The sequence below is a fragment of the Felis catus genome, chromosome C1 (genome assembly GCF_018350175.1).
Source record: "Felis catus isolate Fca126 chromosome C1, F.catus_Fca126_mat1.0, whole genome shotgun sequence".
Taxonomy (NCBI): Eukaryota; Metazoa; Chordata; class Mammalia; order Carnivora; family Felidae; genus Felis; species Felis catus.
In genome coordinates this window covers 12,499,420-12,518,123 of record NC_058375.1, presented here as the reverse complement: position 1 = coordinate 12,518,123, position 18,704 = coordinate 12,499,420, and the positions used below count along the sequence as shown (strand labels likewise).

General features: G+C 56.8%; 1 protein-coding gene across 7 annotated transcripts in view; it reads right to left on the bottom strand.

Annotated features, from left to right (window-relative positions):
- Positions 1-18,704, bottom strand: part of ARHGEF10L (Rho guanine nucleotide exchange factor 10 like) — a 155,543-nt gene that overhangs the window by 120,126 nt on the left and 16,713 nt on the right. The gene's annotated exons all lie outside the window — the stretch shown is intronic.

The window sequence follows — 18,704 nt, the reverse complement described above, 5'->3', positions numbered from 1 at the left end:
GTTGCACCGATCCATCTAAGGCAATGGCTCCCAACTGGGGGTGGTTTTGTCCCCCCGCCCCGCACCCAGGGAGTTTTGGCAATGTCCGGAGACATTTGGCTGTCACAACTTGGCGGGGGAGGGGGCTGCTACTGACATCTAGTGGGTAGAGGCCGGGACCCTGCTGAACACACCCAAGGACGGCCCAGGACGGCCCCTACGAGAGAATGACCCGGCCCAGGTGTCAACAGTGCCAAGGTGGAAGTCCCAGGGCATCTGGTCGAGTCCTCTGAGGATCTAGAACAGATACTGGCCTGTCAACGTGCCAGTCATTACTCACGGGGACACAAAGACCAGAGTTGTTGCCACCGGTCTCCATGGTAGATAATGCCAGGCTACGAGCCTAAAAGAAATCGCATTTCGCTGTGTTCACCCGCCTCTGTGGCTCTCCCACACCAGACTGTGCCTCTCTGTGCGTCCCCACCACCTGGTCCGGCCTCTGGAACACAGAAGGCGGGAGGCAGGGAGGGGGCAGACTGTGACCTCCTGGGGCACAGGCCACACCTTGTGCCTCTCTCAGCACCTTTCCGGCCCCGAGCAGCCGTCTTAGGTTAAGGAATAAACAAGCAGACTGTGAGCTCTCTGAGGCCAGGGGTTATGCCCCACTCCCCCGATGTGTCCCCAAGCCTAGCCTAGCGCATGGCTCAACACTAGGACCCATCTAGTCATCGGTCCCTGCTCCTTGGAGCTCACAGTGTGGCAGGAGAACGGAACAGGTACCACGAATAAACACCGACATGGGCACAGGAGAGCAAGAGAGAGGGAGGCAAGAAGGTAGGAAGGGGGCGTCCAATGGGAGTCAAGGGCATCGCTTCTCTCTTCCCGACGACCAGGCCCAGGCACTCATTCACTCAGGACAAGCAGGACTGCGCCCCGGCACTGGGCACAGACAAGAGGCAACGGCTCCTTGGGTTGCCCCCCGCCACCGAGGAGTGCCCACATCAGGGTCGTAACACCTCACACTTATTAATTGGTTGCTAAGCGCCCAGGCTGATTCCAGGCCCTTTACTCATATAATTACTTAATCTTCACAACAACCCTCTGAGAGAGGGACCGGTATCATCCTCGTTTACAGATAAGGAAACAGAGGCACCGAAATGGCAAGAAAACTGCTCGAGGTTACGTGCTAGATGGGAGGAGTGGGATTCGAACCCAGACCATCTGGCAATGGGGCTGGGACAGCCAGCCACCGGCCAGCAGGGGGCCCTCCCGAGCTGCTTGGTTAGACACCCTGGTGAGCAGATGGGGCCACAAGGACCCTGGGGAGTGGGTGGCAGAGGGCTCCCGTAGGGCAGCATATCTGGAGGTCCTGGGGGACTAGCAGACCGTGCTCTGACCCAGAGCCCCTGGAGACGGTTCTAGCTGCCCTGCGCCCCCTCTCTCCGGGTGCCAGCCCCAGGTCCCCGGAGCAGCTGGATGTGAAGGCGTTAAGTCTCACTGGGCATTCTGGTCTGGAACCACCTGGGGGCTGAGGGCAGGGACATGTTCCGGTGAACAGCCGGGATTCGCCCAGACAAAGACACCCGGACGGGGACAGCCTGTGCCGACCGGTGTGGGCACGGCTACGTGCCCCCCGGCACTGCACTGTGGCTGAGGACGCCCGTGATGTCAGACCACACCTAGAAGGACCCCGAGAACTGGCGGCATCGACTGCCCTCCTAATCCGGGTCCTTAAAAGAGCGCCCACTGGTCCAAGCAGGGGTTACCCACAGGGACCGACGGCACGAACCCACTATTGTTCCTCCATCGAGCATTCTGTATTTTCCCACCCTCCGCACTGTCAGAAGAGGGGTCTTTGGGAGGGTGAAATGCCAAAGAATTCCCTCCTGAGGACCCTGCTCTAAAGACTCAGCACGAGCTCTGCAATCAGGCAGCCCAGGGGCGCATGGGTGGCTCAGCCGGTTGAGCCTCCGACTCTCGGTTTCAGCTCAGGTCCTGATGTCACATTCATGAGATGCAGCCCCAAGGAGGGCTCTGCGCTGACAGCGTGAAGACTGCTTGGCATTCTCTCTCTTTGCCCCACCCCTGCTCAGGCACGCGCACTCTCTCTCTCTCTCTGAAAATAAACATTTAAATTAAATAAATAAATAAATAAATAAATAAATAAATAAATAAAATTAATAAATAATTTAAATAAAATAAATAAATAAATAAGAAAAGAATCAGGCAGCCCAGACTCCAAATCCCGACCCAACGTGAGCAGTTACAGCAGCTGTATGACTTGACCTCTCTACACCTCAGTTTATTCATCTGCAAACTGGGTCTAATGACACTGCTGGGACCCAGCTAAATAATACACGCGTTCATTCATTCAACCCGTATTTCTAAGGCACCTCCGTGAGCCAAGTATTGTTCCAGGTGTTTGGGATACATCAGTGGACAAAAAAGGAAAAGCCCCCCCCACCCCGGGTCTCGCCCTGATGGGGCTCACAGAGCCTAGCCCTGTGCCTGGCACGGAGAGGGTATTCCATAAGCACCTGTGCCTACCCTCAGCCTGAGTCACTGTCCCACATCACACTCCCCTATTTGGGTCCTCCCTCGCCCCACCCTGGAAGGGTCTAAAACCTGCGCTCGGTCTGCCCTCTGGAGTGGCTCAGAAAAAGGCTCCTCCCTCCTACCTAGGACACCCTCCTGTGCCAGCTGTCCCTCCCTCCCCACATCAACCACACCCCCCACTAGGATGTGCTCCCGATGCCACCGCCCCACTTGTTAGTTGAACCAACACCTCTCGGGTGCCCGCCACGTGTCGGGGGCAGGTGGGGGGGTGGACCGCCCTCGGACGCCACCCGGGTTGCGTTTCCTCCTTGCAAAGGTCGGGGCACACATGGGAACGCGGCAGCCTGGGCTGACAGCCGGGCACACTGGCTCACGTCAGCAGCGGACATAGAAAATCAATGCCGTGTCTCTAGAAGCAGCCTCCCCGCCTGGCGGCTAGGAAGCGTGAAATCCCACGGCCGTCATTCACCTGAAGTCCCAGCCGGGCCGCTCTCACCATCCTGGCGTAGTTTCCATTCAAAAAAACGGAGCCCTGCGTGGTGGTTCACATGTGACTTGAGGAGACCCCCCAAGCGTCCAGGTACAGAGCCAGGCCCCCAGGCAAGTCTCCCACTCAATGCGGAGGCCTCAAGCCCCAGAGTCTGTTCACGGCTCTGCCTGAAACGTCCAGCGTCATACCTGGCATCTAACAGGCCTGAACGAATGCTGGTTGGATTGAATGAAGGAAACACGCTCAGAGAGGCAAAGGGACTTGCTCAAGATCACACAGCTGGAGAGCAGGCCAGCCGGGTCTGCGCGGCTCCAAAGCCTCTATCTGGCCTCCCCTTGAACTTTCCCACATTTGGGCCTTTGCAGCCCGGCAGCTGTGGCCGGAGCTGTGCTGGGACAGCCTTCCCCAGGCAAAGCCACAGCCTCTCCAGGCCTCAAGAGAGCTGAGACAGCCACATGAGACCTTATTAGGGAAAAGCAAAAGAAAGGAAAGCGAAAAGTCTCTTGGCAGAGGAAAGGCCAGTCTTGTGAATCGTGGGACACAGAATATTCTGTTCATAGCTGGCCCCGGGGCAGGCCAGGGAGGTCAGGGAGCCCCGCAGCCCCCAGGGACCTACCCCAGCCCGCTGAAAACACAGCGTCAGGATCGGGTGGGCCTCGGGCTGAGGGTCAGCCCGGCTCTGTCACCAGCTCCCGCCAACGCTGGGCACGTCACTTCCCCTCCCGGGGTTCGGATTCTCCCTGACTGTGAAAACAGCCAAAGGCCACGTTAGGGCTGCCTCTGCCTACAGGGCTGGGGGCAGGGAGGGGGAGGTAGGACGTGAAAGCCAACGCGTCCCTCTCTCCCCAGCCGAGCTCAGCCCCACATCCCGCCCACCCCGTGGCGGAGCTGATGCCCCGTTCTGCCCCGTCGCCAGCTGCCCACAGAACCACCCATGCTGTTCCCGGCTGCTGGCGTCGTGGGGGAGGCAGCCTCCACTCACCCTGAAGACCTGCTGGTCACTGCCAGCTTAGACGACTAGCACGTGAGGACCTTCCTGAGCACCTACTATGTGCCAGGGGCTCTGCAAATACCGTATCGCTTCATCCTCACGATGGCCCGAGGAAGCAGGAGCTGGGATTCCCATCTTCCCGAGGGAGCCACTGACGGAGGCCCTGCCCGAGATCACACAGCTAATCAGACACAGGATCCTGATCCAGGTCCTGAAGGCTCCGATCTGTGTCCTCACTCTTACTGGTGTGACAACTCCAGGAGGGCAGAAACGGTGGCTGGGCCCTGGCTGTCCCCGCAGTGCCTCGTGCATCGTCTTCAAGAGAAGGCTTATTTGGTGGCTAGTGAGGTTACGACTCCCAAGCCCCAGCCCAGGCCCCAGCAGAGCTTCGCATGCCGCGAGCGGAGAGACCGCCCTGTGCTCCTGCCCGCAGCACCACGGCCCTCGGCTGTCCTGGGCTTGGTCCTGCCTGCCGGGGACCCCAAACAGCCTGTCCCCACTTTGCAAAGGGGGAGTCTGAGGCCTGGGTTCAGAGAAGCCAGAGAGCAAACCTACGAGACACCAGCATCCTAGCGTGCGTGGTCCTAACGGCAGCAAGGAGGGGAAAACCGGGGGCCGGGGGGAAGCACGGGCTTTGCAGGCAGACCCCTCCCCAGCTCCCACACCAGGCCCACCCCATTGGCCGTGTAAAGTAGCCTCAGTTTCCCCCTCACTATAAACCAGACATGGCAGCCCCTGACCACTGGACGGTAATGGCAATTGAAGGCAGCTACCTCGCTTAGGGCAGGTGCCTTTTCTTCCCCCAGGGGTGCCCACTTATCCCGGCCATCAGCTGGGGCGGGGGACTCAGACCCTGGTAGCCCCCCAGGCAGCCAGCCCAAACGGGTTCACATTCAGATCTAGATATACCTGCTTGAGACCCAGATCTTCCGGGGCCCCAGCATGACCGACCGAGTCGCTGGGCCCTGGGAATTCAAATCCAGCTAGAACGGGAGGTGGGAGAGCAGGGGTGCTGAGCCCCTGACAGGGATCAGAAACCCTGGTCTCCAGGGTGCCTGGGAGGGGCCCGGTCGATTAAGCATCTGACTTTGGCTCGCAAAGCTCAAGGTTAGTCGGTTCAAGCCCCGCATCTGGCTCTCTGCTGTCAGCATGGAGCCTACTTGGAATCCTCTGTCTCCCTCTCTCTCTGCCTCTCCCCTGCTCGTGCACTCCCCCCGCCCTCTCTCTCTCTCTCTCTCAAAAAGAAATAAAACATTAAAAAGAAAAAAAGAAAAGAAACCACCCTGGTCTCTCCAGGGCACCCAGATCTAGCCTGGCTGGGGGAAGACAGTCCCTGCCCCCAGTGCCCCTGCGGACCACGTCCAACCCGCTGCCCCGTGTCACCCTCCTCTGAACACCCAGAGCCCCAGTCACGGAATGATCCATTTCCACAGGATCCCGGAAACCACGGAGGGCATACCAAGAGGAAGGCCACGGCCGAGAGGTGGCACAATAGAGCCAAGACTGACCCCCCAGAGCCTGTGGGCTGGGGAGGCCACTTGTCCACACCACCCTCATCAGGTGGAGTCTTCTCTTCTATCTGCTTAGACCCAGGTTTTCTGACCACAGCAATAGGCCCCATGCAGGAAACGGGCCGTTGGACTCCAGGCTCCTGCCAGCAGCCCCACAGGGCATCAATCCCTAGTTCACAGATGAGAAAAATCCGAGCTCAGAGCCTGAGTCAACTTGGCCAGGATCTCTGCAGGTAGTCGGGAGGTAGAGGTGGGATTCGAACCAGATCTTCTGGCTCCTAGAAGAATCCATACGCAGCCACCCAAGCCACCCAGCACAACTGTCTGCAAAGCTCCACCTTTCAGCTAACATTCATTAGTGTGCCAGGCACTGTCCTGAGCGCTTGACATGGGACAATTCTCTGAATCGGCCCAAGGACCAGGTTGGGAAACAACTGAACCGCAGGGAGACACAGGACACACAGAGAATAAGAGGCAGCAGTGGGGATCAAAACCAAAAGCCAAGGCTCCTAGCTGCCATCGCATCTACTTACGTCCCCACCCCACCCCCAACATTTTGCTGTCTTCTCACCACTACCCCCAACAGAAGCAGAGCCCTTGACCTACGGCAGAGACCCCACTGTTGGAAAGCAGTCATGGGCTCGCCAAGATTTCAGGAGCACCACGGCTCTGACTTGCACGAGGAGACAGCTGAAGGCTGAGGCCAAGGAAGGGTGGGAGCTGGGGAGGCCCCTCCATCCCCCCTCCCCATTCTCCCCTGCCCAGCAGAGGGAGCCCGCGTGAGGGTGTCACTCCCCTGCCTGCACTCTGTCCAGAGCCCCAGAGCCACAAGCTCCTCAGCGCGCCGCATTCACCAAAGACCAATGTTTGCTGAGCGCCTACTATGGACCCAGCCTCATGGGGAAACAAACAGGGAAAACAAAAGACAACCTGAGCTCCAGGAGCAGAGGCTCCCCCCAGCTGCCCCAGCCACAGTGACCTGCCTTCCCAAGGGTACGACCCTTCCTTGGCCCGGAAGCCATGCCCCACCTCATCTGCCTGGGACACTCTCACCTTCATTTTGAGCCTTAACACAAACCGACTTCAGGGAAATCTTCCATGGCGCCCACTGGGAGAGCTGGACACCTAATGCTGGGCTAGAACCATTTGCTTTGTTTTCTGACTCCCCCACCAGACTGTGAGTTCTTTGAGGGCAGAAACAATGGTTTTCATTTGTGTCCCTCCAGTACCCAGCATAGCATTCAGCATATGGTAAGAGATTCAAGAGATGTTGGATGGATGGATGGCTGGGTGGGTGGGTAAGTGAATGAGTGAATGGATGGGTGGATGAGTGGGTAGATGGGCGGGTTAATGGGTAGATGGGTTAATGGGTGAGTTAACGAGTGGACAGTGGATGATGGATGGATGGGTGGATTATGGATAAATGGGTGGGTGGATGGGTTGTGGATGGTGGATGAATGGGTGGGTGGATGGGTGGGTGAATGATAATAAATGGGTGAGTGGATGGATGGGTGAGTGGGTGGATGGGTAGATAGATGGATAGATGGGTGAGTGGATGCATGGGTGGACAAATGATGGATAAACGGGTTGGTGGATGGATGGATGGATGGATGGATGGATGGATGGATAGATGAAAGGATGGATGGGCAGACGGGTAAATAAATAAAATGAGTAAGTGATGAGCAAACGACAGGAGTCCATAGGTAGTGACCAGAGGCCACTGGGCTTAGGGCTTCTACTTCAACCTGGAATTTACGGAGTTCAGCTACCCAGGGATCCCAGCTTTGCCCCAGGTATTTAGTCCAACCCAACCATTTTCTAGACACATGTTCCCCTATCCTGGCCGAGCACTCCCACGTCATCGCAGTCTAGCTCCTTCACCAGGCTGCAGCATAAGTAACATAACGTCCAAGACAGGGTCTGGCTTAACAATCACGTCCTCGATGCCCTCCCTTGGGCCAGGCCACTGCAAGCCTTGACAGATATTTGTTGAATGAATGACAAACAAATGAACAAAAGACCTAGGGAGCCTTCTAAACATAGAGATCTCTGGGTCTCAGCTGAGATCTAACTTGTGTAGAATCTCCAAGGGTGAGACTCAAGAATTCGTATTTTGTTCAAAGGCTTCCTGGCAACTCCAGTAAGCAGCCAGGCTTGGGGAACACTAGCTGATGGGGAAGAGAGGTCTCACCGGCGACTGAAGGCTGTGACCACGGATGAGGGCATCTCTGAACAGAGCCAGACAGAGGCACCACCAATCCCAGCAGATCATTCTCTGAAGCACGTTTTCATTCAAAGAGAGTCTAACAGCCTTTTGCAAAGTGTGGCCCTTGAGCTACTGACTTCAGAACCACTTGCGAGAGGAGGGGTTTTTTTTGTTTTTTTTTTTAAGTAGGCTTCACATCCAGTGAGGAGCCCAACACAGGGCTCAGACTCACAACCGTGAGATCAAGACCTGAGCCGAGATCAAGAGTCAGACACTTAACCGACAGCCGCCCAGGTACCCTGAGTGAGGAGGCTTTTTCAAAAAGGTCGATTCTAAGGTCCAACCCCAATCCACAAACTTAAGAGCCTCTTGGGGTGAGGCCCAAGAATCAGCATTCTTAGTCTGGGCGAGCCTACAATACACAGATGTACGAGAATTCCTGGCTCGTGGGGTCCCCGGGGCACTGAGACCACCTGACGTGCACCTGCGCACACACCTCGCCTCCGGGGGGGGGGGGGGTGACAACTTCAGTGACACCAAGAAACCCCACAAATGACAGGAAGAGGTCAGAGGTACCGAATGTGCCCATTCCTCAGAACGTCAGCCTTGAAAGGAACCAACAGATCACCGAGCCAGGCCTCTCATCTTACAGATGAGGAAACTGAGGCCCAGAGAGGGCTGCGACTTGCCCCAGGTCAGACAAGAGTGAGGGCCAGAGCCAGGATAGAAGGCAGGTGGCGGGGTCCCAGGCTCACTCCATGGTCCCAGGCTGCCCTGGCCGGCAGAGGAGGCTCTGCCCCTCCCTGACATCCGCTCCCAGGTGAGCCAGGCATCCTGGGAAACACCTTCAGCCGAGCACGGGCAGCCAGCCCTGGGCATCTCGGCCCGTCTCGCTGCCCCAGGAAAACATGCCAGCTTCTTGAGTTTAAACGTTTAAAACGGTCCCGAGTAGGAGCAGCTGGGTAGTTCAGTCGGTTCAGCGTCAGACTCTCGATTTCGGCTCAGGTCATGATCCCCCAGTTCGCGAGTTTGAGCCCTGTATTGGGCTTCACGCTGACAGTGTGGAGCCTGCTTGGGGATTCTCTCTCCCCACCTCTCCCTCTCTGCCCCTCTGCCGCTCGCTCTCTCGTGCACTCTCTCTCTCTCTAAATAAATAAACTTTAAAAAAAAAAAAAAAAAAACAGTCCTGAGGAACCACCAACATCAGGGTTTCTCAGGCTGCATATTCAAGGGAACACTGATATTGTCTGGAAATATGCTAATAGGGACCCACAGAAGAAAAGAGGTGTTCAGTGGCCCAAAACTACACAAGAACCAGAGTAGGGCTCTCCCCCCGGACATCAACAATACTCAGCATGTTAAAGGCACTGAAAAGTCCTGCGATTTCAGAATCTGCTTAAATCATGGTACACACGAAGCAAGTTGTCAGTGATGAGGAGGAACGTGCCTTGCCCAAAGTCACAGGGCCCGGAGATGGGGGCAGTGGGACTTGAGCAAGACAGCCAGCCCCGAGTCCTTTCCAGCGACCATTCGCTGAGCATTCAGCGAGATGATCCCCTTTGTTGATTACTATCGTGTCTGCGTTTATTCCAACGGGAAGGAGAGGGGGTGGGCAGGACCCGGCAGGAAGTCACGCCCACGGAAAGCAGCCAGGAGTTGAGGCGGGTGATCCAGCTTCCCGAATCTCCTTCTGTTCCGGGGTCTGCCCTCACTGGGTGTGCAACCTGAGGCAAGTCACAGCCCGTCTCCAGACTAAGACGTCTCCGTGCATAAAGTCAGGAGCCCGGACTACGTGATCCCAGAAGGGCCTTCCAGTTCTAAACGAGTCTCTGACTCCCATCATCCCACCTTCGCTCCTGTTTCCCATTCCTCTCCCAGGTCCCAAGTCCCCTTCTCTGTAAACAGCCAAGACCACTCTCCGGCCGAGCTGCCAGGCGGGGCTGAGCTCTGCCCAGTGGTGGACGCAGCCCTGTCTTTGCTCTCCCTGCCGCTGTCGTTTCGCTGGGCTTCATGGTGACTCACGGAAGTTTCCCCACGGGCCCCTCATGGCCGTTTCTCAAGCGTGGATGGATGCTTGGGGTGGATTTTCCCACCTGGGGCCCCAAAGAGATGGTTTTGTAGAGAGCTCCGTGGGAGGGGACGTGGCGGAGGAAGCGTCTCGCACACAGGGAGCTGTCACTGGACCCTCGGGAAAGTTCGCCAGTCTCTCTGCACCTCACTCCGCACATCCACAGCACAGCCAACGACACCCGGCTCTCTGCTGGGCGCAAGGTGGTGCACAACCCACGCTCTATCATCGGCTGCTCTCCGTCGGGCTCTCACAGTTGTTTCTTCACTTTAGTCTCCCCTGGCTCCCCAGGCGACGGAGGCCGGGAAGCAGGGAAAGTGGCAAATGTCTGACTCATGGATTCCTAGGAACCTGGATCTTAGATTTGTGGGTTACCACGACTGGTAGAGACTCCAGATTCTCAACCTGCCCATTTTGCAAAAGAGGACATCAAGGCTCCGAGCAGAGTCGGGGACGGGATGAGTTGGACTAGATGGGGAGCCCCAAAGTGGGGTGGACAGAACGCTGGGGTCCCCACAAGATTCCATCAGGTGATGTGCCAGGGAAGGGCCCGGCTGAACAGTCTGACGGGGACCGGAGGGCTTGCAAAGGAGGGCTCCAGAGTCAGGCGGATCAGGGGTCCAGTTCTGCCATTCGCCAGCTGTGTGGTTTGGGGCAAACTGCTTACCCTCTCTGTTCCTCAGCTGCTCCGTCTAGAACATGGAGGTAATCACTACGCACGCCTCGCAAAACTGCCACCAAGAACAGAAAGATGAATACATAGTGCCTGGCGCCCTCTGGGCCCTCAGCAAACACTGGTTATTTTTTCAGTCCTTTGCAATCACATTTCATACTATCCCTGCTTCACAGATGAGGTCACCAAGACTCCAGGGAGGCAAGACACTTATCCGCCCAGAGTGTTAGGGCCCACAAGGGGCAGGGCTCTGCTCCCCATCTCTCCCGACCCTCCCCTCCACCCGAGGATGAGGCCTCTACCCCGCGCATGTGAAATACAGAGGCCCTCCCCAGCAGGGACGCCCTCCCTCGCCGGCCACGCGTGACCTAGCCTAGCCCCAGAGGGTTTTCCACTCACTCACTGGGGAGGAAGCCAGTGCCCAGGAAACTGCTAATACAGCCCGTGGGGCTCTGGCTCCGAAGGCCAACTCCCAGTTCCCGGCAAGAGCCCAGCTCCTCCCTCCCACAAGCACCGCCCATTCTCTGCAAGAGAGCCCGGGGTGAGGGGTGAAACATCTAGAAGCACTAGGGACACTAGGGGATGACAACATTCAACTAAAGCCTCCAGTGGGCCCCTCCCAGGGGTTACTCACCACCGGCTTCTACCCTTGAGGCTCTGACTGTTTCCCTCAAAGCACCAGACCCCCAGCCTGGATGCCCTGTTATGCTGGGTGACCGCAGGCAAGTTGCTCAAACTCTCTGAGCCTCGGGAACCTTTTTGGGAAAGGGAGATGAGCTGAGTTTGGGAAGCGCTAAAGAAGCAGCAGGGTCGGGGCTCCTGGCTGGCTCGGTCGGCCGTGCGTGTGACACTCGATCTTGGGGTCGTGAGTTCGAGCCCCACGTAGGGCGAAGTTACTTAAAAACAAAATCTCTGGGAAAAGAAAAAAAGGCAGCAGCAGGGTTCACAGAATGATCTAGGAATCAGAGAGCCTGTAATCTCTTCCAAAGGTCTCCCTGGTGTCTCCTGTCCCTTCCAACGCAGGCTCCACCCAGAACAAAACGTTCTGGTCATGGCCCTCCCTCGCCCCAAACACTTGAATGGCTCCCTCCAGTGCTCAAGATAAAGGGCGAGCGCCTAGTGAGACGTACAGAGGTACAGAGCAACTTAGGGGCATCGGCCAGAGCTCCCTCCCTGGTGGGACAGGCCCTACTATGTGCTCATCCCCAGCCTTGGCACACACCCGGAAGCCTTTTCCCCTCCCTGAACCGCCTCTTGGCTGCTTGGCTCAGACTCTGCCCTGGGAAACCCCTGGGAGCCCCCACGCCTGGGTTGGGCGCTCTCCCATCATCCCATCGGCTACCTGTCCACCTTCCCCACCAGAAAAAGGATGAACCGTACTTCATCCCACGAGCCCAGTGCCCGGCTCCCAGCAGGTGCTCCATAAACGTGGGACAGGAAGTCAGAAACGCCAAGGACAGACCAGTGAAAACACATTCACTGATCCGCTTTGGCGGCCTCCTCTGCGGAATAGGAATGTTGTAGGGGGAGCCGCGGGTGGCCTGGGTGTGGACCCGGGCTTGCGGGCAGGCGTCTCTCTCTCTCCTTCTGTGACGGGAGGGCAACGCGGGAACCTGTGTCGCCCTCGCTGGGGGACTCAATGAGCTCCTCCTCCCGGGTCCCCTCTTCCCTCCAACTGAGATGCCTTTCCCGGCCCCCCCTCACCTACCCAGCATCTCAAAAGCCAGCCACACGTGCTGGCGTCTCGTCTGCCAATGCCACTTGGGACCCCAGCCCCATCACTCCCCCAAAGCTGCTCTTACAGAAGGTCCCACCTGCCCCCGATGACGCGCTAATGGCACCCCAGTCCGAACCTCAGCCCGGGGGCTCCCCGCTAGGACTTCTGAGCAGCCTCTTCACAGAAACGTGACCTGGACCGGACTCTTGATTCTCGAAAATCCATGCTTCCCGCCCTCCCTTCACCACCTTGCTTCATGACACCGCCCACATACTCATAAGAAGATTCCAGGACACGTCGGATTCCTCTTCTTTCCCTCACCTGCTGTGAACCATCCACCAGCGATTCCAGCCGCTGTCTCTCTGACAGATAACCCGAATCCAGCTGTCCAACTGCGCTGCCACAATTCAAATGCGTACCCTCAGTCGGTTAAGCGTCCGACTTCGGCTCAGGTCGTGATCTCACGGTCCGTGAGTTCGAGCCCCGCGTCGGGCTCTGTGCTGACAACTCAGAGCCTGAAGCCTGCTTCAGATTCTGTGTCTCCCTCTCTCTCTGCCCCTCCCCCCACTCATGCTCTGTCTCTCTCGGTCTCAAAAATAAACGTTAAAAAAAAAAAAAACCAATTCAAATGCGTACCACCCACACCCTTTCTCCGGGCCCAGCCCGCCCCCGCCGGTGCGTCTGGTCCTCCCCCCACCACCCTCGCGCGGCCAGAGCATCCTGCCCAAAGCGGAGCCTACAAGGCTCCCGTGGGATGCGGTGGGTCGGAGAGCTGGAACGCAGGCCCCGTGGGCCACCGGCAGGCGAGGCCTCACCTTCCGGGTCTTTGTGACTGTCCCTCGGCCCACAGCGCCTACTCGAGTACCGCCAGGTAACAGGCACTCAGTAAATCATTTTTGAATAAATTCTCTGGGGGAAGGTAAATTTCCTAACAGAGCTATTGACAGCTGGAGTCTTGGGGTTGTATTTCACTGATGAAGGTATATATGTGAAATGAACTGAACAAACTTCCAAGGGCTTCCAGCTGCATCTAGATTAACCGTCCTAACTGCCCGCCTCGATCTGTTTTGCTGTCCACAGCCGCTTCCTGTACTGCCCTCTTCCCCTTGCCCGCTGCAGGCTCTAGACCGTCTGCCGCTTAAACAGGCCAAGACCATTCTGGCCTCAGGGCCTTTGCATTTGCTATACCCCTGCCTAGAATACTTTCCCCTCAGTGTGTTTTTTTTTGGGGGGGGGGGGGCGGAGCGTGGCGCTCTTTCTTGTCATTTAGGTCTCCGTTTAAATGTCTCTCTTCAGAGAGGCCCCCCCTGGACCACCTCCAGCTAACAAACTCTGCACCACCCTTCCCGGGACATACACCGCCCCCCCCAACTACCAACCTGACCCCCCCACTCACCCCCATCACATCATATCTGGTTGTTCCTTTCACAGGACTTATCACATGACCCGCAGTTACTTCATCAATTTGTTTGATGTGTTTGGGATTGTCTCTTCCCCATCAGGAAAGGCCCTCAAGGGCAAAGCTACTGCCGGGTCTCGAGCGTGACAGCCACCAGCACGGCTAAGCTCCTCAGGGACCTCCTCAGGGACCGGGCGCTGTCCCCAGCAGCCCGCCTGCACTTTCCCACCCGGGGACTCAGCTGCCAGGTTACCCCCATTTTACAGATGAGGAAGTGAGGAAGTTGAAATAAAAAGGGACCCAGCGGGTCGCCCAAAGCAGCAAATCCGTCTACGCCCCCCCCACACACACCCCTGCCGCGCCCAACACTGGCCTGACCCTTCAGAAACAGGGGCCCGCCGAACGAGCAAACCAGTCCCCAGATAAATGCCCCATGTGCCCCACGATGTGGAGAGAGGCCGTCTTCGGGTGATGGAATAAAGGGAGATTTTCATTTCCTTCCCTCCGTGGTTTCCAAGTTTCCTTCAATGGTCATGCAATATGGGCATAATTTAAAGTAAGATAAACCCGTGCTTCAAGAGAAACTCAAAGGTTCTGGGCCATGTCTGGGCTCAGGACTATTTTTCTTCAATATCCAGAGACTTTCATTCTTCCATTTCATTTAGACCATTGTTTTTCTAGGGAAATTGAATAAAAAGGCCGCATTTTTAAAGCTCCTTCCAAGTCTGCCCACTTCAAACAATGAAGACAGGGAAGAAATGGGAGCTGGTTCCCGCCTTGTGTGCTAATGGCCGGAGTTCAGGGACGCATACCAATCAGGCAGCCGCTGGAAGGGGGGTTCTGCCCAGAGGCCAGGCTCTCCAGGAGGAGGAGGGGGCCAGAGCCAGAAATGTCGCCTCGCCTAGGGTCCCACACACAGTCACCGGTAGGGGCCACCCCCACCACCCGCCCTGCCCTGGACTGGGGGTGCACCTGCAAACAAGTGGGGGAAGGGGCTAGGTCAAGACCACCCTCCCGACAGAAAGGTCGGTGGGGAGATAAATCCCCTGGCGGCGGGAGCTCAGCACCAGGCTCTAACGAAGAGGGGGGCACAACCCGCGCTTCCGGCCAAGGGGTCAGCTCCGCTCCCCTATTTCCCGCAGCGTGTGGGTACCACTTCCAGGGGACATCAAAGGCACGGCCAGGCCAGGCCCGGACGCTGGGGTGGAGAGCTGGGGCTCCGGACAAGCAGAATGAGGTTGACTAGTGCTGACCCTCAGGGAGGCGGGGCCCCGGGCCTCCACATCACTGGGAGCAAAAGGGACAGGACGACACAAGCTACCTCGCGGGATGGCCAGGGACTGAACAAGCTCCAGCTCCGGTGAGCCACATCCTGCCACTCCATAGATGCGAGAGTTATCAGTACCAGCTCTCTCCGTAAACATAAGCCATTATCATTAGCCCCTCCCCGAGACCAGGCCCAGGGGGCCCATCGGGGCATGTGGTTCTGTTCTCAGCCTTGACCCCAAGCCACAAAGTGAGGAACCCAGCTACGTGGGTTAAAAAAACACACAAGTAACTTCAAACAAAGACTAGTAGAGTGTGTTGAGATTGCCGACCCGTGGTGAGTTCTCTCCCTCCCCTCCTCAAAGGGAAGCAGAAAACAGAAGAGAGGAGGAAATCGAGTGGAGAAGGATCTCAGGGCCTCCCTGGCTCCAATGCTGCCACTTACAGACACAGCGTCCTTGGGAAAGCCGCACAACCTCTCTAAGACTCTGTTTCCTCATCTGTAAGGTGGGATGGTAACACCTACCTGCAGGGTCAGTATGGGAATTGAACAAACATGCAAGAAAAGTGTCGGGCAGGTTTCGACGTAAAGTAAACACGGCTTGTCTTTAAACACATAAGCTCTCAACCGGCTGCCTATCTAAAGGGTAGGTGTAGCAAAGGCAACCAAAAATACTGGGTCACTTAAATATCAGTTACTTTTATCTTTGGCTTTTCTGCTATTAGCGAGGGGTGGGGAGAGCCCCGCAGGCTCACCTTCTCCGTTCTGTTTTGTTTGGCCTGATATTAAAATGAAAATCTTTCTTTTCCTTTTAATTTTTTTTTTAATGTTTATTTAGCTTTGAGAGAGACACAGTGCGAGCAAGGGAGGAGCAGAGAGAGAGGGAGTCACAGAAACTGAAGCAGGCTCCAGGCTCCCAGCTGTCAGCACGGAGTCTGACGCGGGGCTCGAACTCACGGACTGCGAGATCATGACCTGGGCCGAAGTCGGACGCTCAACCGACGGAGCCACCCAGGTGCCCCTGAAAATCTTTCTAAAGACTCCACCGGCCACACAGATAACCGGGCTGGAGCAGCAGCAGGGTGAGGGGACGACAAGAAGGTGCCAGAAACCTTAAAGCTCTGCAGGGGAGGGGGTGACCCACAGAGCACAGCGCCCGTCATCTGAGCTGGTTCCCAGATGACGCAGAGCCTTCCGCCTTGAGACCTCGGCTCTGCCACAAGCCCTGCAGACTTCTGGTTCACCTGACACCTCATCCCCCAACAGCCCGCGCCTCTGAGCCTTTGCAGCTGCTATTCCTTCTATCCGGACCCTTTTCCTCTCCCCACCCCATTCTGCTGCACTCCCCTGCAGGTTAAGCGTGAGCGTGTCCATTTCCCGCCCGGGGCTCTCAGATTATCCAGGGGCCACATGCAGCCTGTCCACTCAATAGTCTGACTCTGTCTCTCACGCTGTCCCCGAACCCCTAGGGATGGGTCACGCCCGCCGTTGTCTAAGCCAGACCCAGACAGCTCTAGCCACCCGTGTCCTGGATGTCACATCTTCAGCCCTGAGCTGTCTGATTTGTCCACAGTCCTCAGGCCCCACCGCCACTTTGCTTCCCAAATGCCTGGGCCACCGTGAGTGGTTATTCAATCAAGGGCAAAGCGGGCCCTCGATTAATTGCTCCTTCTCATCCCATTTCCCCCTCCATCAACCCACTGGGATAAAACAACTCCTTTCTGGACCGGAGAGCTCATGTGAGGGCGACTTATGACCCCTAACGCGGCAGTGGGCCCAGCCCGGCGCCTGCCCCTTTCACTTTGAATCCATGAGGACTCTAAGCCAGCCCTAGGGAAGTGTCACACGAGAGTGCAAGCCTCAGGGAGGGGCAGAGCCCGAGGTGTTCACTGCCAGATCCCCGTGGTGTGCTGGTAAATGTCTAACAACTAGCTCTTGGGGCGGGGGGACCTCTGATTCACAGTACGCTGATTTCTCCCTGTGGCCAATTTCAAGCTAGGGTGACATCGCCGAACAGAGAGCTGGGAAGGGGAGTGCTGGAGCACACCCGTGTGCTGGGAAGCAGGACCCCAAAGGAAGGTGGCTTTGAGGCCGTGCAGCAAGGCCAAGAAGCTGAGCTGGGGCCCAGGAGGCACAGCGGGATGGAAAGAGAACACGGGCCCACCCCGCTCCCCCATTTATAACTCTGATTCCTGTGTCTGGACTTCAGACCCCTTGAGGGTAAGGACAGTGGCTCCTTCACCACTGTCAAGCCAGGTGACAAGAATTCAAAGGCACCAACCACAAGCTCACAGAAGAAAGCAAGGACTGGGCCATCAAGGAGACTGAGGCTTCAGTCCTTCACTGACTGTGACCTTAGGCAGTCGCTTAAATGCTACGCTTCACCTCTTCATCTGTAAAATGGGTGTGAACCCGTCCTCCCTGCCTAATTAGCAGGGCTGTCTAGAAACAAAGAGATAGTGGATGCGAAAGAACAATACGCTATTATCACAATTATATGCATATACATTTATATACGAGACGCTTATATTATGCATTTATGTAACCTCACCTACTTTATTTTTTCAAAGCTGGTCCAAGAAGATTATATTCTTTCCACTCTGCTCTTTTCCACGGTTTAAGAGATCACATTGGCGAAGAACTAGCCCAACATCTATCTGGCACTTACCAGAAACAAATATGTTAATTAATCTGATTAACAATAGGCGTCCCCCTTACACTAACCTGGTACCCGGGCCCGAGGAGTTCACTGGCTTTCCCTCCTCCCCAGACTCCTCCAAAGTGAAAACCTGAAATAGCAGAACTTCCGAACCATCAGTTACCGGACCCACTCAAGTGACAACTATTTATAGACTACCTACTGTGTGTCAGGCACCGTTCTAGGCTGGCTGATCAAGGACGGACATGGTCCCTGCTCTCAAAGGCTTGCCGTCCCCGGGGGGGAGTAGAAACAAGCCGTCCCCACCAGAATGAGGGCCCTAAGAGCATCATGGACCAGAATTCTCTCTTTTATTGTTAAAGCAGGCTCCATGCCCAACATAGGGCTTGAACTCATGACCCGGAGATCATGCCCCACCCCATGAATGAGAATTCTTCGGCCAACCTGGCTGACCAAAGAAGAGACTCCTGAACGAGGAATAAAGAAGTGAAGGATGGGGGCCAACTTAGCAGGGAGAGAGAGAAGAGTGAGTGGAAGGCTCTCTGGCAGAAAAGGAGGGGGACAGGGGATGTCAGGAGGGTAAGTGTGATGGGGCACAGTGAGCACCAAACAGGGGCACAAAGCGGGGCCCTCACAAGCCACGAGGAGGGCTCTGAGCTTCACCCTGAGACCTCGACGAAGGAGGAGAGCCCCCAACCCACAGTGACAGGGAGCCCCGAGATCTCCAGACTGTGCCCTCCTTTCTAGACCACGTCCCTGAGGCCTGGACACCGTGGGGGGGGGGGCCGCGCCGGGCGGAAGGACGGATGGAGGCTGCACCTGATGGCCATTCGGGCAGGGCCGCAGGGAAAGGGCTGAACATTTTAATGAGGGAGCACAGCCTGTCTTCTCCCCCCCCCACCCCGCCCCCAGCATCTGTGGGGGAACAGATGGGGCTCCAGGCAGGCAGGGCATGTCTTTGCCCGGCTGAATCCCTCGGGAAGGCCAAGGACTTTGAGGTGATGTCTCAGCTCCAGAGCCAGTGGAAGAGTACAGCCCACCCCCCCACCCCCTCCCTGCTGTGGCTGGAGACAGGGTCATCAGGCTAAAAGAAGATTCCTGACCCCCGCCCCAGGACCACTCCCCCGTCCCCCAGGCACCCTAGTAGAGAGAGGAAGAACTGACCCCATACTCTCCCACATCAGGCCT